Raw genomic sequence first — 20,042 nt, 5'->3', positions numbered from 1 at the left:
CAGTTCTGTGCACCCATGAAAGCGATGGCTATTGGTACTCTGAGCCCCATCTGTAGGCAATAACATGTTTTACAGTAGTAATACTTTAATTATCTTACATATTTAGGAATAGAATTGCAGGACTGTTTTAAACACATACTGGTCTTTGGAAACGGGATATAGTTTGCTTGCAATTAATTGCAAAAGAAATAACTTTTCTTGCCTAGCACTCTCACGCGTTGGAGCAGATAGGTACTGCTGCACTCTGTTAGCTCCTTTTGAACTTGCAGTGAGCATAGACCAAAGGGTGGAGAAAGCCCTGAGGACAAGAGAGGAATGCAGGTTGAGCTGTGCTTTCATTGAACATGATAATTTAAATAGCTTGCTGTGCTACACGTGTCAAATTAAATAGCAAACCTACAGAATTGCATAGCAAATTGCTATGTGACACTGCTTATTTTATGCCTTGGTTACACTTGGGGACTACTTTAGGGACAACAATAACTTTTCAAAGTGTTTAGAGAAAAGGTGGGGACCACCCCTCTTGACAGATTTATGTATTTGCGTATCATTCAGGGCTTTCTTTCCCACATTTATATGCCAGCCGCTAACGTTTCTGCTAATACTCAAGGTTATTACCGCACAAAGGGAGGCCCGACTGGTCTCGCACATGTACAACAGATTAATGTCTGGGATTCCTTAAACAGGGGATATTTCAAAACAAAAGTGGGAAAATAAGTTGGGCGTTGAGATAGAAGATGAGGAATGGACATACATTAGGGGCCAAACCCACACTGTCTCTCAACACCAGGTATAACCTGGTCCACTTTATGCACCAGACCTACCATACACCATCCAAACTGCATAAATACTTTCCAGAGGTACCACAGGAGTGTTCACGATGTAGGCATAGCACAGCTGATTTTGTAACTTTGGCATGGTATTGTCCCCATGTAGCGAAGTTCTGTGGGGAAGTTTTTGAAACGCTAGCCACAATCACTAAAGAGAAGGGGTGGAGGAGCCTGGCCAGCAGCCATGCAGTGAGGTCGTGATAACTGCGAGTTCTCGCTTGATCCTGCTAAATATGTTAATATTGCCCTGAATTCGTTCCAGAAACTATATTTGGAGACCGGCATCTATATAACGCAGTAACGGAGGCACGCCAACACTGTTGAGCAGCGTATTGCTGTGTTTTGGGATCAAGTTCGGCTGCAGCCCGTGCAGTTAAAATGGCACGCGCGGCCAAACCAAGCACCGAGTCGGGCCCTCGAGGAGCGGTGGCGAGGCTTTCCAACACTGCATGGGAGTGTGAGTGCAGAAGCCTGCGTGGACCCGGCTTGCTGGGAAGTGAAGGTTAGGCCGCGCTGCTGGGCCAGGGAGCGCACTACGCTGCCCTGGTATGTGCTAAATGCTTGGGTGGCCCGGTGCTTATAGCGACCAACCTGAGTGAAGAACTGGAGAAGCTTTTTGTAAGCTGGGCCTTTGAATTTCAAGGCTCTGAAAACGGACTACAATGCAGTATTTCTGCCCCCTCCTTTGAGGTGACTGTTTAATCTGCAGTCACGACACTACTAAGTAAGCGCCTTTGATTGTAAACTAAGGCTACTGATGCACAGAATCTGGCAGAGGGCATTATTGGTGTCAAGGGTGCTAAGATCGAGGTGAGCAGAGTGAACATTCAAACTACCATTCTCCCATCGTGGTGCAGACCTTGGGGCAAGTAGTGCTGTGGGACTGTTTCTACTTGTGGTCACACAGTGAATGGAGGTTTAGGGAAAGCACCATTGACTGCTTTTCTATAGGCAGTTCTGCCCTGTATTTGCTTTCGCGTATTCTGGGGTTGCCCATGCTGCCTTCTCTATATCTATTCAGAAGCGGACAATGTCACCTCACCAATAGTACGTGGGGTATTTTACACTGTAGAACACCAGTTGTTTGGCGCTGCTCGCTTATTGCTGGGTACTTGATTCTATTCCCAAAAGTTTTGGACACGCATACCAAGTAGGGCCAAACAGACTGTCATGGAGGCCTTTACTCGCAAAGATGGGGGCACTACCACACAGCCGCGCTTGGCTGCAGGCACTACCCCACAGCCGCGCCTGGTTGCAGGGGTGGGGGCTGCCCTTGCGTCAATCAACCAGCCAGGGGAAAGTCCCACACCTACGGCCATTGCAGCGCTTAGGCATCTCTGGAACACCAAATAGACGCAGTCATAGTAGACGTTTTCCTTATCAGTCAGGATGTGTGCTCGCTTACGGACTGAATGAGCCCTGTGGATTCGCAGGTGTAGGACAACAGGACCGACATTACTAACATCCACACTGAAATGGCTGAATTGAATGATTGATAAGGTGCTGAATGTAGAACCAAGAGAAACAACATACAAATCCTTGGCCTGCCTGAGGGGAGGAGGGCGCAGATTCCACCACATATGTAGATAATCTATTGCTTCGAGAGGTGGGTCCAGTGCTTTGGAACAGGGCTTAACAGTGGAATATGCCGATAAAGCCTTGGCTAAAAAACCCTCTGTCTTGTGCACTCCCCCTAGACCGCTGATTGCAAGGGTATTGAATTATAAAGATAGAGAATACTGGCCTTTTCCAGAGATTGGGTAGGGATTGCGGGGGTACCATCAAACGGGCATCCACGAAACGAGCAATTTATTCAGATTACACGCAGATGGTATAGAATAGCAGAGCTAGGTTTGGTGCCACCAAAGAACAGCTAAAATGGGCCAATCTGCGATATGTTAATTTATCCGGCAAAGCTCAAAGTGCTGTACAATTGCAGATGACACTTTTTTTGCTGACACTACGGATCTCACTCCTGGATGGACTTGGTTGGACTTCCAGGCAGATTAAACAACTATCCTTAATTGATGGGACCCCTTGGTGTTGACCAAGAAGTCTCCAAAGAAATAAACATAGGGCACCATGCGATTTAGTGAATTGCTGGAGTAGGAAGCAACGGCCTACTTCCCTTGGGACCTGTGTCCCAGTGGCTTGCTGCATCTGCAGCAGTTATGTCCCGGTGGAACTGTATTTTCAGATACCAGTTTAATGGGATCATGCTCCTGTACGACACCGGGAGGTGGGGTGGGGGTGTGTGGGAGGCAGCTAAGCTTAAGTATGTTTCATGCGGCTGGGCTGAAGTTGTTTAGAAGTGTTTATATTTTCCTATTCCCTTCTTTTTTCTCTTTCTTCACTTTTTTCCTTCTTTTCTCTGCTATTTCTTTGGTTTGTTGGTCCTGCTTGTCCGATGCTCTGTACCATTTCAATGTTTAGAGGTTGGTGGATTCACAAGAAAGGGTGACATCTATGCTGGCACATGGTTTCACACACTGGTCGGACTGTTGCTACTCTATGGCCACCCACCTCAGCCTTTATGAACAGGCCTGCATCAGCAGGCACGTTGGGGATCGTTTGATGGGCATAAGTTTGGGGCCTGCAGAAATAGGTTGGACTGAATGACGATTGGGAATGGCTAGGACTGTTAAGGTTGTCACCTGCAACGGCTATGTTAAAAGGCTTGAGTGCACACTTGCTTGCGCAGGAAATGGGTCTGGATTGCACTATTGCAGGAGACTCGCCTTACAACGGACAAACAAAATTTGATTGCTATGAAATGGGATGGTAGGGGTACATTGTATGGCTCTCCCAGCTCTGCATATTCAAGAGGGATCCTTATATGGTTAGCACCTACCATACTGTCACAACTCGGGGATTGTTTTCTGGTCGTTGCAGATAATACCTCCCCACTCTTTTGGGGAAGTTACCTTCACTCAAGGAATATGAAATCTTTATGGTGATGTGCCAAAGACTTCCCTCCCAAGAGCTCAGCCTACAGGGATCAATGCACCTGGCAGGCCGGGGGCTTCAGTGAAAAGGCAGGAGCAGAATCGTCAGAGCTAGAGGGACAAAGAACAAAACAATTGTTCAGGAAATGCAGCCAAGTAGTGCCGGAAAACAAACAGCTAACACCGCCCACAATTACCCACGCTTACCTGCTCCGTAGAAACAATATACCAGTAACCTACTAGTATTGAAATGCAGAGACAAGGAGGATGTATGGTGATGGGAAGGTGTGCCAGTATCCTAGGAACACCACGGTGAAAACAGCAAAGCGTCCAAAAGGTGTTCAAAGCAATCCTGTGTTAAGGCAGCAAAGTGTTCCAAGAGTGTTTCGTGCAAGGCAGCAAAGCGTTCCAAAGGTGTTCAAAGTAACAGGAGCGGACAAGGAAAAGAAATGAAATGACCAGGGAAGCGATCGTTAACCCGAACATTTCCGTAAGGGAACTAGCGTGAGGTGATCAGGTCACCAAAACTTAAGGATTCAGAAATGGGAGGTCAATAATGAGTAAGCCTGGTTCATATAATCCAAGGGGGACAATCGAGGGAGGCAGGCGTCGGGAGGCAGACAAGGACAAGGCAGAGACAACAACTTGATTCGAGCGCCGGGTAGTCAAGAATTAAACAGGAGTCCGGGAACATAAGCTCGTAACTAACAGTTTAGGAGCACCCGATCTCCGAATAGCCGGCATTTAAATACGGTCCACAATGAAGGAAACACAACAACGTAGTGCACGTGTCACGTGACTACAAGTAGCGGGAGTTGTGGGAATTGTCTCAAAGGGTTCTGCGTGTCGGGTAGCGCTCGGACAAACGCCATGGTAGTCTCCAATTTAACCGGGATGTGACACATACCCTTTAAGCTGCTTGAAACTAAACGGGATTACCAGGGCAGAATGGTGCTTACTTACGGGTTCCTGGAGGACCGAAAGGTGTGCATTATAAACTCCTATGCCCCTAATCATGATGCAGCAGCCTTCTTTGCTTTATTTGAGACTGAGTTCCCATAGAGATGTTCTGGGGAGGGGATTCTAATTTTGCCCTTTACCCGACAGTAGATTGATCGGATAAAGATAGTAAGCTAGGGCTCTGAATGCTCTTTTGAGCAACCTCGAACTTGTGGATGTATGGAGATGGTCACACGAGTGACCGAAGCTACTTGTATTGCTCGGCTCTGCATAGGGTGCATACTCGCATTGACTATTTCTGTATGGGGCAGGAGACCTTGACTGAATTCCTAGATGCTAATTACAAGCCTAGAGTGCTCTTGGACCATTCCCCTTTGTTGGTTACTTGGCAGAGGAAACTGGACAAGCCCCCGATCCCCACCTGGAAATTAGGCAGAGGCACTGCTGGATGACACCTTTAGGGAACATTTGGGTGATAAGATGGAAGACTATTTTGAGGATAACACCAGAAGTGTTGAGAGAGAACCAGCACTCTGTGGGAGGCTTTTTAAGACAGTATTGCGTGGAGAGGCGATAAGTAGGATGGGTGGTTTGAGGAAGGATTTATTATACTCCCTCACAAGAACTGAAGCTGCAATCGAGTTAGCTGAATGCTGAGACGTAGAAAGTAGTGAGGTGGCTGAGGATATACTTACATTGTGCCAACAGTGCAGAGCTGACTGATAGGCTGGGCAAGTTTTACTTTGCTAAATATACACACAAATTGCATGAGGAGGGAGAGAAACCGAGAAGACTCTTTTGCATGGGTTTGCAGCAGAGACGATATGAGGGAGATGTTCAGTGCCGTTCCGGATAATCATGGGGATACAAGACCGGTGCAGGAGGAGTTTTCTCTTGAGTATTGCGAGACCCTGTACTCGTGCAGAGTTGAGGGGTGTTACCTTGACATTGGGGAAGCCCTGTCTCAAATTAATTAGCATTAACTTGATGAGGAACAGAGGGATCTGTTGAGGCCCGGCTTTCTGTGGCGGGTTAGGGGCTACCATTTGGGCTCTGCCATAGAGTAAAACCCCTCTGGCGGGTGGTCTGCCAGGCGGATTCTACAAGGAGTATGCAGATGTGCTCGCACCTGAACATTTAGAAATACAAGAGGAGGCTTATGAGACAGGATTGTTATCCCAAACTCTAAGGGAATCGATTATTGTACCAATACTCCAACCCAATACATTTGTGTTAGATTGTGGTTCCTATAGACCCCTCTCTATGGTGAATCAAGATAATAAGATCCTTACGGCTTTGCTGGCAAATAGGCTAAAAGGGGTAATTGGCTTCTTGATACATGCAGATCAGACTGGGTATGTACCAGAGTATGTACCGGACAGGAACGCGTAATGGAATTTACAGAGATTTTATCATGTTATTGACAGTGCTAGGTGTTCTGAGGAAGACTGGTTGCATCCTTGGATGCTGTAAAAGCATTTGATTCTGTGAGATGGGATTGGCTGTATGCGACCTTGCATCATTTTAGGATCAGAGCAAGCTTTCTTAGATGGGTACAATTGATTTATATGAGACCGAGGACTAGGGTACGGACACGGAAACAAATATCGAATAGTTGGGAGCTACGGAAACTAACGGTGTCCGATGTTGATCATTCTCACCCTGGAGCCGCTTGCTTATGCTTGAGAGCAGAATATGCGGAAGTGTGCATTATGTTTGAGTCGGGCATTTGATCTCCTTGTATGCCGATGGTATGCTTTGTCACACACCCTGGACACATTCTCGAGGTACTTGAACTCTTTGCTGAACCTTCGGCTATGCACAGGTCACCAACAGTTCTGCTTGTTCCCACTAGTTTGGTCTTCATAGACATCAGTTGCCCAATCTGGAGTTGAAATGGGAAATTGACACTTTCCGATAACTCTGTGTCAATGTATTGCATGACTTTGAAGCATCACACACAAAGGAGGCCTTCGATAGGGTAGTTCTGTGACATTCTGGATAAAGCTCCCTCTGTCAATATTAGGTTGCACTTTTGAAAATGGTAGTACTCACTCGTTTGCTTTATCATTTCGTTAATATACCATTTTTAGTATTCCTAGGAGGTTCTTTAGCAAATTAGATTTTATGGTTAGGGAATTTATTTGGGGAGGGAAAAGAAATAGGATTGCATTGGTACTCTACAACAGAACTACAGGAATGGGAGGGATGGGGTCAGATTGCCCCACTTTGAACTTTACTATCTTGCTGGACAGTTGCAGTTTGTGGGATGGCTGGCAGGTGAGGCTTCTTCAGATAGTATGCTACTACAGCCTTCTATTAGACGCTACTTCTTGAAAGAAATGCTATGGGTGCAGGAGGCCCTTTCCCAGTCTGGCTCACCTTCTGGCACTGAGCAAAGCTCTATGGAGTAGGGCCTGGAGAGTATTGGGAACTGTAAATCCCTATTCCCCTAGCATTCCCTGGCTGTGACATTTGACAACAAACTGGCATCTGTAAGTGAGGTTAGGAGGCACTGGGAAATCTTGTTTGAAGGGAAGTTGCACTTTGGCATGCATGCATTGAGGCCCATTTATATTATACTTTGGCCTGATTAAAGACATAGAGCCCGACTTACGTGAAGACAAGTTGCAAAATGTCCACTCGCATATGTCGAGTGAAATTAGACTGGGGCGAGCTCCTGCTTTGCATTACACTACTTATGCAATTATCTATTCACTCCACCTGGTGGCAGTGGAGCGATGGAACAAAACTGAACGGAATCGCCAACATTTCAGTGCCATTTTCCGAGGGTCCAACTGTTTCCGTCTCTCATCATCTTCTGATCGCCTGTCAGTACATACCTGACCGCATCACATGCATGCTCGAGGACCTCCAGTAGCTACCTCCCCCGACCACTTCTCCCGACCATCATCCAGTTTAAGTACCTCTGCATGACTTGTTATCGCTGTTTCTTGCTGCATTTCTCTCTTCCTGTCTTTCTTTATTGCTGTTTCTACCTGTGTTGGGCAGAAACCTGTGCAGTTCCCTTAGGGACCACTGCAAAAGGCTTAAGACCACAGGTAGCAGTCTGTACCACCCAGATTTACCTGGTAGCTGTGGCTGAGCAGCCAGACTTCTCTCAGACTTCTGTCAAGAAGAGTTAGACAGTATATAGAGTATACAAGATAGGTACCAAATTACAGTAGCACAAGCAAACACTGACCAGAGCTTGGGTATAAAAGTATATAATTTATTCAAAAGCACACCTTGTAATATAGACTAACACTAATATGGCAAGCAAGTTCAAAACACAGTCACTATTAATATATATACATCCCTGATCACTTATTGAACAAGTTAAAACACCACTTATTTTCAGACAGAGGTGAGCGCTTAACCTAAGATGGCACTCCAATAAGTTAATTAAAAAGGGAGGGAAAAAGGCAGAATTGGGAACATACACAATACCAACACTTTTGGAGAACCAGAGCAAGTCAGAAAAAGAGCAAGTCAGAAAAGGCAGAATCTACTGAGGAGCAAGAAAGTCATAGGCCAGGCCCACTCTTGAAGAGAGCAAGGCGGAATGTGTCCAAGATCACACAGTTGAATGGTACTTTTAAAGAGTCTTTGCAAAGAGTTCCAAAAGGGTTGGCTCAAGTTAGGAAATGTTAGTTTGTAGGTCCCAGGTCACCCCAGGATAGAAAGTCAAGGATTTACGGGACACCTTGAACAGTCTGTTGCAAGGGAGACCAGGCGGGACTCAGTAAATGAAATGGTGAGAAAGCTCCAGCGGGGGCAGTTGTTCCGGGCAGCGGGTGCAAGTTGGTGCTTCGTCCAGGGGAAGAGGAGATCTCGACGTGGAGGAAAGCTGGCGGTCGTTGCACTGCCAGGGAAGAAACCAGCCGCAGAGTTTCTCGGTTAAAAGGTACTACCCTTTTATTTGCAGTAGTGGTGAAGCGTGGCTATCAGGCCGCCGGGGTGCTTGGCACGGGCGATTCGACCACGGGATGATCCAGGAAGGTGAAAAAGAGGGCGAATTGGTTATCCCCACCAGCTCAGAGGAAGAAGACTCTCCGGGATGAAGATCTTCTCTGACGTTGGGAAGTGGTGAGACGTTCAGCAGGGCTCCACCTGTGGTGTCGTCGTTGCAGGTCGGCTCAGCTTCTCCCTCTTCGGATTCTTTGGTCCTGTGGCGACTTCTGAAGTTCCAGTCCCCAAAGCCCTGCTTTTATGCAGAAAACCCCCATTCATCAGTCCTAGCTGTCACTCAAACATGCTAAGTGGTGAGCCGGGCGGCTCACCACTGGGCCAATCACACAAGAGTGCGACTTGAGTTGCAGAGGCAACTCAGTCCAGGGTGCCTAAACCCTCCTCCCACACATCCTGTAGACCCAGACAGAGTGGCACCACTTTTGGAGGCTTCTGTACAGAAGCCCGCCAAAAAGTGGAACAAAGGGCTCGACTTGGGTTGGAGTTACAGAGGCGAACACAAACGCCATTTTAAAACCGAGTCCTGGCAAAAAGACCCAACCGGGGAATAAATATTAAATAAATAATCCGGCGGTATCTTTAACATTGCACCAAAAGCATAGGAAATATTCCGGTGGAATATTTCGCATGGTAACCACTGCCACCAGCCAGAAACTCGACGAGGGGGGACTGCACAGTGCCCCCTCGAAAAACAGACCCAGGGGCAATCTAATTACTCCTACCAGTATTTCCATAATATGATGGTTTGTACTGGTTCTGTTCACAATTTAAGACTAGTAAAGTCAATGGTGACTTTACATGCCCTGGGGGACAGTAGTCAGTCCCAGGGTATGGAGTCTATGTTTGGGGGTCACTATGACACCCCTGTGTTACTGCACTGAGGGTGCTGTGTAACACACTTACCAAAAACACATGAAACCCTATGGAGTAAAATAGCCCATAAAACACATTAAAAAGTCAAAGGTTATCTCAAATCATGTCTAAGAGTGGGAGAAAGAGTCTCACTCTTAGCAGGAGAAAAAAATAAACCCCAAAAATACAGCAAAGCTGCTGGGGGACTCACTAGGTTTGGGAAATTAGCCATAACGAGAATTCTCCCTAACAACCTGCCTTTCTTTCTTGCTGTATTCCTCTGTCTCTTCACCGTTCGTTCGCTCTCCTGCGCATCTCTTCTGCCTATCTCTTTCTCTCCCTTTCATCTCTTCCTGTGCCGATCTTTTTCCTGTGTTTGCCTTGTATCTGTCTCCACCTGCCTCTGACCTCTGCGCTCTATTTTCACTCCTCCACTCCCTTTGCTCGGCAGAACAGCAGGCCCCTCTGTGGCCGATGTGAAGTGTAAAAATGGAGGTGGAGAACAGGATGGAGTTTTGGGGATTTCCCCATATTTCACTGTGACGTATCATTAGGCTGTCTGCGCTGGAGGGATCCACTCTGAATGTAGGAGTGTATTTCTCTGTTCCTCCCCTGCCCTTCTCCCATTCTCTCACTGCTGTCCTCTTTCTCTCCTCTTCCCCCCCTCTGCTTCTCATCACGTCCATGTTCCTCTCTCACTCTACATGTGTCCGTCTCTTTCCCTCCTCTGCATCCCTCTTTCACTCCTTTTCTCCATGTTTGTCGCTGCATCTTTAATATCCCTAGCTTGCTCGCTCTCCTCGTTAGTGCTCTGCTTTTTGTCTCATCTGTGCAATATTTCCTAATTTCTAACCCGACATTCAGTCTCTTGTTTCTGCATGTCTTTCATTATCCTTTTCCTAGTCGCTCTACTTTCCCTCCCCCTCTCCTCTCTTGTTCGCTCTCTCTCTGCTGTCTGTCTCCCTCTTTTCTCTGCAGATCTCTTGTACCCGCCTCACCGTTTTCTCTCTTGTGTTCCTCTCCCATTGTCATGTCTCTCCCTCTTTGCCTGTCTTTCCTTTCTCACTCTCTCCTGCCTTGCTGCGTTTATCTCTCGTTCTCCTAAATCCCCCTTTCCTTCATTCCTGTCTTTCGCCCCTCTTGTTCTCTCCTCTGCCCCCCTCTTTCCCCACTCCCTGCTTTCTTCTTTGTCCCTGTTTCTCTATCCCCTACTTCGCCGAATGCCCCAGTCTCTGGCACCGGATGACCCCCGCTATCTTGAGATGTAGTTCACAGATTGAGATGTACAATGAGGAAGTGTAGAGATGTGTGTGGGCGTGAGGATGGAGGGGTCAAGAGTTCTTCCCAAAGTTATCTCTTGAATGTCTGAGTCACTTCGGGTTTCATTAAGAATAGAGGAACAGTGTGAGAGCGATAGGACAAGTAGCCACTTGACTGATTTACTGCAAGTTTTTTTCATTACTCAGCCACTGACGGATTGTGTGATATCAGTCCCCTCTCTCTTATTTTAAAACGCTCCTTCTCCTGGCACTTCTGCAAATATGTAAGCCAACGAGCTGTGGGGTGACGAGAACAGTCCAGGGAGGAGGGCTCAGACGTACTGAAGGTGAGGAATGAAGATCACTGAGCTGTATTTAATGAGGGCATACGATAAATTTCTGCCAGTTGTAGTGCTCGCTTTTTCATCTACCTGTAGTGTACATGTTAAGAACTAGATCATTACGCTTCACTTTCAGGGATAATGATCTCCAAACACTTTAATGTGTATCCTTGTGCAGAAGTAGTGGCGCACATGGGCTTGCGACGCCTCTTCCACGTGTTTCACAAATGGGGCAAGTGACTTGTGTGTGTGGCTAGTGTCCTACAACTTGAAATTGTGCACCCTGTTGAAGCCATGTATTGTATGACAGAAAAAGGAGGCCACGTTGTTTCCAGGCTTTGATTCATTCTAACATAAACTGACTGAGCCTGACTTGAAGGTGTGCTCCAAGTGGGCGACAGACTTTGACACAAAATGGACCTGGACATTGATTTACACCAGAAAGGTCTCCGTTCCATGGGGCTGAAAAGCAGGGCTATCCGAGATGGGCTGCTAATACAGTGGATATTATGCATATGATTTGGCCATGCCCAGTAGTCCAACCGTTTTGGCGGTCAATTGCAGAGTGAGTGACTAAGGGGGAAATTGAGATGCATGCTTGGCCCCTAGAGGCGTGCTTATTGAGAATGTTACTGAGGGGGGGGGGGAAACATATGCCGCACCTTACTGGGATGAAAGACATTAATATGTGTACTTGCTAAATGCAGGATGGCAATGGCCTGGAAATCTGTGGACAGCCCCAACATTGAAGCATGGTGGAAGGATTTGCGGAGATGGGCTGTGGCAGAAACCTCTGTCTAGCATAGAGCGGTGTATAGAGGGATGAGGAAGGTGAGTGAGGACATAGCGGCATGGAATGCCCTGACTCGGGCAATGTTCGCCCCCTCAAACGAAATGCCCCATAGCAATAGTTTTTTTAACGCTTGTGTTAAGGGAAATACGTGAGAAGCTATCCAGAAATGTGAGTTTTGCCACCTCTAAAGGGTTATGTACTGATTGATCAGAACTGTACAAGCAGGAACATATGTTGGTTATACCGGTTTGCTTATTGTGTTTTGTTTGGCGTCCGTCTGTCGATTGCACAGACCTGTGCTTCTGTAACAAGTGGGAACAGTACAAGGATGTATGTTATGTTTGGTGTATGTTAATAAAATGTAATATACATTTTTTTTTAGAGCGTGTGGGGGAGGATGCAATAATAGCACTGCTAGGACTGGCTGAGCTTCTCCTTGTGCTGGCTCGCAGAAGGGTGGCCATGGTATGGTGGAAGGGACCAGCCCCAACTAAGTCTCAGTGGATGGAGGATATTGCATACTGTCACTTCGATGTGGCTTTTATCCATACACTGCCCCTGCATGCTCGTCCTCTGGACATTTGGGGCCCGTATGTGCAATTTCTATTATCAAACCCTACTTCAGTTTCCTCTACCGACAACTGACTGGATGTATAATTGTTATGTTATGTTCATTGGCTCTGTGGCAAGGTGCAAAGTATTCATGTATGGTCAATGCATAATTAGATGAGTTGTTTTGTTATTCTGGTTTTAGCTATATGTAAAAGCAATAAAAAAAGGGGGGGGGGACTAGGGTTAGTGGGACCGACATTGATGTTTCCCCTCTTCCATGCTGATTGCATCACCTGTGTTTTTTAAAGGAAGAGTTCCGATCTAAGACTTCACCTAGGCATTCCCCTGGGATCAGCACTCTCCCACTGGCTGTTTAAGGCTTAGATTAGAACTCTGGCATCCACCAGTTCTACGTGGATGATGAAAACATAGCCCTTTAACTAAACAGAAATACCACCATGTCCAGCTCCTAAATTGCCTCCGGGAAGTCCATAAGTGGCTAGGTCTTAGCTTTTGCCTTAATTCTTTGAAGACCAAAATGTTCTTGTTTGGCATCCCTTGGTCTATGCCACCCCCTTGACCCGCCTCCCCCCATCAATGGCATGACTCCCTAGGACCCTCCCACCGCTTCCAAATCACTACAGAAATCCCTTTTCCAATGGGATGTCTAGTAATACACAAATCGAAATTTCCCACATAGCACATTTCAAATCTTCATGTACTGCCGAAAATCATCCCATACTTGGAAGTGGCTCAAAAGATTAAGCTTATAGATTCTTATACATACTTGACAACTGTAACTTTGTGTACATGGGCCTCACCAAACAGAACTACAAACTCTGGCTCATCCACAACCACCCTGCTGGACAGATCACGGGGCCCCCTCAATAGAGAGAACTCCTCATGCCATCACCAATGCCACTACATTCAGTACCTTTTCAAGCCAAAGTCTGCCTGAAAGTTCTTGTTCGTTAATACTTTATTTCAGTACAATTGTAGCATAAAAGCCAACAGATATCATAGACCTCAATAAAACACAATGAGAAACAATGCCACATGAATACAATACAGCGCTAAACAATAAAAAACAAATCAGTGCAAAAGTACAAATCTCTGTCTATTACAGACCATTTTAGTCCATGAGGAGGGTCCCTACTGTGTAGGAACACACACCCGCTTCTGCCAGTTTGTTGGGCAAGTAGAGGATCCATGTCCCACCACAACGGCGAACCACATTCTTCAGGCAATAGACCCTCTATTACCATAATGTCTAGTTGGGTCTAGGACAGAGACTCAAAAAAAGATTAATGAAACTAGCAGAAACCTCCTTGGGCTAGGTAACTCATTTGGTTCTTTTTGTCCAGGCCCTCAACAATTACCAGCCCATAGGAAAGGTTGCAGCCCTGTGTTTCGTTGCAAGACATAGTGACAAGGTCTCTGCCGCAGTACGTATTCCACGATTAATCGGAAGGGGCGGAGGAGAGTCTCCTCAGGTCCCCATAGAATCGGCACAACAGTGCAAAATGCACCATATCTTCAGTAACATCCAAGCACTGAAAGTTCTGTGCATGATAGAGATGCTTATCTAACAGTGGCCCTAAATACCTCACCTTCCTTCTCGAGCTCTCCGCTCATCCACCTCCAACTCTTTGAGGGTCAGACGCTTGTCCAAACAGAGTTGGGGGTAGATCTCCTTGGCTGGGGCCTCCCTCTGGAACAGCCTCCCTGCCTCTCTCAGGCTTGAGTAGAACACCTCTGGTTCCAGAAGCAACTCGAGCTTCTTTTTCGCTTCCGCTTTCTCTTCCTCTCCCCTGCTGATGCACCTGACTGCTCTGCGCACTGGTCACCCTCTGAACTCGGGCCCAGGCTCCTGCATGTCCAGTTGCCCTCGTAATGCCTCCGGGTTCCCCAGCACTTACGGGTCTGTATCTGCAACCCTAAAGTCCCTTCTCTCTGCACCTATGAGCCACCCGCTGGCTGCACTTGTGAGTTAACTGCATTTCCCACTTCCCCTACCCCCTGGCACATGTCCAATTCCCCCTTACCCGCACTTGAGCAATCCGAATGACACAAGGCCTAGTAAGATCGTTATTTTGTCCTCGCTTGTTTCCCCCCTCCTTGTCTTGTCACTCCTAGAAACACTTGTGTACAGGCGCTTTCTAAATGCCACATCATATATCATATAGCCTTATTGGCCACGCTTCAGCTTGGAAACTCTGATTTTCATTCGAAAACCGCATGATGCCTGCCAAATTCTAAAGACAAAAGTCATGGGGGTTAAAACGTCTCTGGGTTTTGCCACTAAAATGTAGACCAAATCACTGTAAACGACAGCAGATTCAGGCGAACACTAATGTCAGCTCTGTTCAAGCCACAATTCCCAGCAAATTGGAAAGGCCTGGAAATCTTTTGAGGTCCTACTAGATTTACAAATTGTACTGCCTGCCAGTTTCATGTCCCCCGGTATCCTCCTTGGGACTGAACGAGCTAGGCGAGATCACATATCTTGTTATACCCCATATACTACATGGTTTCCCCTATGTTACATCAATGTTTTGTTCATTTTTATGATCTGGTGTCGGGTGTTAGTGAGAATGTTCAGTTTCTGTGCTAATTCCCTTTAACCTTAGAGACCCTCAGCTCTTGTGCTAGAATCTGGGATCTGTTTGATTTTTAACCTCCTGAATGAGTAGCACTTTTTGCCACTTACTCATGTGTTGTTCTCTGACTTGGATTTTTAACTGTTTAATGTAGTCTGATAAACTCCATAAAAGCAACCTCTGTGCAGTGCCACTGAGAAGTCCCTTGGACTTCTCGACATTTTCTTGGGTGAACTGCCGTTCCCAAGGATAGTGAGATAGCATTTATCTTACTTATCTTTTCCTTTGTGGGTCGAGCACACACCATCCTGTGTGGAGTGCTGGCAGGTTACATAGTAAACTCTTATCCCACTTCTCATGTAACTTTTTTTTACACTAACTTGAATGGCTGGTGGTATTAGTAACTTTTTACTACCTTTTGCGCAGGATACCCGCAGGCTGATTTCTCAACTGCAGTACAGCACCCATGGGTGACTGTTTTTTTCCAAAATGGCCCGCCTTCTTTTTCGCCATTTCTTATGTTAGTTCCTTCTGGGCTTTTATTCTGTTTAAACTAGTTTTGAGTCCTTTGTGTGCTTTGCCTTTTGGGCTTCACTGATCTGGTTTGTAGGCATGCTTGGGTGAAACCAGTTCCAACTGGGCAGTGACTGTCCTAGAGGACGACCCCCGCACCCCCTGTGTGATCGACAGGTGTAGAGCTGTGAATTAATTGCACATTGCATAAAAGGCGAGGCTTATAGGACTGCATGCAGAGTTACCTTCCAGGACCGCAGAAGCACCAGTGAAGCCTTTCGGCTGTGCTGACCCAGTTTTTGTTTCGACAGGTAAGATCCGTGCAGGACGACTGTTAAGCTCACCTGGCTCCCACAGGGGCGTCGGTCGGATCCGGACGGCTGCGGTCTCCACCAACCTGATGCGTAGTGCAGAGATGACTGACTGGACTGGCCCTCCTAATCTTGTCTGCGTGATCCGTAGAAGTATTCTGCAAGTGGAGAGATGGATTTAGCCACCCGTGAATTCAAGTGATGGCACCCCACAGTCCTCCAAACTAATCACCTCCGAAGTGCCCTCTCAGCAATCTCACCTTATATTCTTGAAAGATGAGCCAGTTACTTCACTGGTTTGAAGGCGTGGGAGAGTTCCGGAAAGTATTGACTCTGAGGTTCCTGGCAAGGTCCAGTAAGTATCAAGTTCATAGAGTTCAATATGCCCGATGTTTTCACTCTTGTCCCCCCTTTCCTTCCTTGTCTTGCAGCTGAGATCGTGAGAAGATGCCCTCTTGGCAGCTGGTGGCGCTCAGGTAAGAGTCTGTATTACCCGACGCTGTCCGGTAAATGTTGCACGTGTTTAACGTGTTGTTTTCTCTCTCTTTGCAGGTGCGGCACATGAAGATGTGGAGAGTTATAGAATAATGCCTCCGGTGGTAAATCAGGTAAGTCTATGGTGATAAGAGTTATATTTGTTGGTTTTCTCAGCTCACCTTGTTGTTTTCTTTTGTCCCTCAGGTGCCGGAGTTCGGCGAAGAAATGATGGAGGCAGCGCCGAATCGAAAGATGCTGCGAGGACTGGTGAGTATGGCGCAGCGCTACACCTTGAGATGCGACGCGTACAGAAATGATGTTCTTTCCAGGTCCGGAGGCGAGATGGATCCGGAATCAGGTGAGGAATTCGAAAATAGTTCATTTTCTAACCTTGTCCTTTTCTTTCCTCTTTGTTTTAGGAGCTCCAGATTCGAGGCAGGCGTGGCAGAAGACTGGATGCAGACTGCAGGCACGGTGAGCGTTACGCTGCTGGATGCAGAATGACGTGAAGCGTGTGCTGTTTTTCGAGCGTGGTTTAAATAGCCTCCAAAGTAGTTCCAGGTAAGAAGTTCCCTAGAACAACGCCCGAGTAAAAAATAGTCCCTGTAATAAAATAGTTCCATCCAGGCCTCACGTTTTCTTGGACTCACTAGCAGCATGGTCTGCATCAGGTAAGTAAAGTCTATGAGCCTGGCGCCTAAGGCCCCAGGACTGGACCCAAACGGCCCCCAGCCAGGGCTGTTGGGGTTTTAATAAGTATCTGGATGCCTGCTCCCGGCTTGGTCCTGTTGCCCGGGGGTAGGCATCATGACAACGACTTCCTCCCTTGGGCTGGTGGGACCAAATAGCCTCAAGACCTGCTTCATTTCGGCTCATCAACCCCCCCCCCCCCCCCCCCCCCCCCCGCCCCGGACTTGATTCAACTTTCCTAGGCTGAAGAATCCCAATTCCAGGGGACCCCTGACCATTATCGAGTGCATAGTCTTGCAGAGATCGAATCCGGCCAACACTTTGTGGGCACCTTCAAGGTTCTCCAGAAGCAGGAATTCTTCATCCAGAGTCCCTCACCAGAGTCCAGGACTGAGGAAACTCCAACCGGAGCTATTCGTTTTTCTTTGGCGCTGAGAAAAAGGCACAAAAACCACAAAGACCCTCTGAATCGTGTGGAATCCATTGCTACTGAGTCCCTCTCCAGAGTGCTGCTGCAGAAGCCCGCCAGACGTCCTCCCTTTCATCACCATGAAGAAGTCCAACCTTTTTCTTTTTGAATTTTTCCACAAATAAATATGTGGAGGGAGACCCCCCCCCCCCCCATCTTACCCCTATACATTATTAACTTTACCCCCCCCCCCCACCTCCCACATATATATCTGTGGAAAAATGGGGGTTGGACTTTTTGCATTTTGTCCTATTCCCTGTATCACTGCATCAGGAAGACATCCAGCTGGAACTTCTTCAATTCTAAGGTACTGTCAGAATCGGAAACTACCACCCCCGGAGACTCCTCACCTGACTCCTTAGAGGAATCCTCCTTAGTAGATGTCTTTGGTCTTCTTCTCTCCTCCTTCTTGATCTCCTGCGGGTCTTCGTCAGTCTTGGTGCTCTTCCTTCCCTTCTTGTCCTTCTTGCGCTCGTAGAGATAGGGACGAGCTCCGATTGAGGCCACCCTGACAGTGGTAGGAACAAGCTGTCAGGTGGACCCAGGGGAGCCAGTCCCGTAACGTCAGGGAAAAAGCCAGTGACGGCAGAAAAAACCCTGTTAGATGGTGAGTCCTTGCTGGCAGGGAGTGTGTCGGAAGTGGAGGGCTGATGTCGAAAAGGATTGGAAGAGAGTCCACTGCGATCCACTGAAGGCTAAGCGGAGGCTGTACACGAGTAGTCAGGAGGAATGGTAAGGATATAATACAGGTAAGAGTGAGAGAGGGATAGAGAGAGAGAGCTGGTACAGGAGAGCGAGAGAGCGAGAGAGAGAGAGAAGAATGAGAGCGTGAACGGATGCGGGAGCGAGCAAGGAGGGGAGAGAGCGAAATAGTAAGGAGAAAGAGGCAGCGAAAGCGTAAGCACAAGAGTCGGGTATCTAGCGAAAGCGAGAGAGAGAGCAAGCGGGAGCGAAAGCATATACACAAGAGTCGGGAATCTAGCGAAAGCGAGAGAGAGAGCAAGCGGAGCGAAAGCATAAGCACAAGAGTCAGTAATCTAGCGAAAGCGAGAGAGAGAGCAAGCGGGAAAAAAAGTAACGGAGAGGCACAAAGGATGGCTTTAACAGTACAGAGCCCGAACAAAGGAAAGAGCCGAGAAAACAGGGAAGCCAAGGCGGGTTGAGTACTAGGTAGATAAAGTATCTAGGGACCGAGCTCAAAGAGCGGCACTGCAGGCGATGTTAGCGAAAGGCTGACAATGCGAGTTGCAACGCACAGCGTTGTGGGCGTGGCTACCTTTTAAAGGAAAAAGGACCAAAAAGACTAGAACGGTAAGGACCGCAAGGTGCCTAAGTAAGCCTCCATCTTTTCCACAGTGTCCAGAGTCGCGTTGTGACAGGTACTGTGGGGCTTGGGTAAAACTACCTTTTGCCATTTGTAGTGCTCCCTTGCTTGGGAAGTATTATTTTAACCCCTCTAGAATGGATTTCAACCCACCTGTGCAGGCCTTCCAGCTTGTGCTCCATCAAATCAGCTCCCCTTGAGCTCCAGTGACTGTTAGTTAGATAACATTTTTCTAAGAAATGCTGCATCAGAACTGGATTTTGACTGTCCCGGTTTCCTAAAGGATCCTCTTCTGAACCCTATTGGCGTTGGCAGTGCTTGGTCCCTTACAGGTTTTCATTTTTGACGCTATTATTGTTGGGATAACAGACTCCCTACATCCTTCTGGAAGAAACTAACTATTAAACAAGTTGCAACAGTGTGTTGTAAGGTACTGATGGTGGCAACAGTAAAGACAGACACAAGTGATCACAGTTCAAGGGTGTTTATTGAACTGTATAATGGGTGAGCAAAACGCCTAATCTAAACCTAAATCTAAGATGGCAGAAAGCTACGACCATCAAATAATAATAAGGCAGTCCTAGTGGCGTCTTGTCAAATAAAAAGGGCCTATACTAAAAAGAAATATTGCCAAGCCTTACAACTAAGTTACAAAATAGTGTGGAACAATGTTCTCAAGAAAAGAAAGAAGTTTTCACCAAATGATAAGTCAGGATGGTATGGCTGGGTCTCCCCTTCCCTACGTCGTTAGCACGGGAAAAAGTAGGACCTTTGAGCAGAGCACACTCCTGGGCCTAGCCAGCATGAGGTTACAGTTCCTTTCAACAATGCTAAGACCTTCGTGGCCAAGTCTCTTTCCTGCAAAAGTCTCTTGCCTGAGATGGCCTGCTGCACCATAAACAATAAACAAACAAAAGTTCCTTTGGTAATCTTTTCACATCGGGCGACTGCTCTTCACCCCTGGGATCCCCCTCAACCGGACTCTGATCCTTCTTGCAACTTTAGCCTCCCTCAATCGGGTTCACTAAAGCCTTTTAATAAAAAAACGGATCATTTAACTGTCTCTATCCTTTTCACCAAATATCCATTGTGGACATCCCTCAGCCGGTTAACACTTGTCGTCACAATGTTCACGGTTATTTCACGGTTTACCC

General features: G+C 47.1%; 1 protein-coding gene across 3 annotated transcripts in view; it reads left to right on the top strand.

Annotated features, from left to right (window-relative positions):
• The window catches only part of CDC23 (cell division cycle 23), a 205,215-nt gene that overhangs the window by 54,129 nt on the left and 131,044 nt on the right, over positions 1-20,042 (top strand). Inside the window, exon 2 of one of the 3 annotated variants that reach the window (XM_069651565.1) lies at positions 11,867-11,990. The exons of the other annotated variants lie outside the window; for them this stretch is intronic. The gene's annotated coding sequence lies outside the window, so the exon portion shown is untranslated. The remainder of the gene's footprint in view (positions 1-11,866; positions 11,991-20,042) is intronic. 3 annotated transcript variants of the gene reach the window in all.

Source organism: Ambystoma mexicanum, chromosome 3p (genome assembly GCF_040938575.1).
Source record: "Ambystoma mexicanum isolate Mex_15411 chromosome 3p, UKY_AmexF1_1, whole genome shotgun sequence".
Classification (NCBI taxonomy): Eukaryota; Metazoa; Chordata; class Amphibia; order Caudata; family Ambystomatidae; genus Ambystoma; species Ambystoma mexicanum.
The sequence above is the reverse complement of the archived record's forward strand: the minus strand, read 5'-3'. Positions and strand labels throughout refer to the sequence as shown.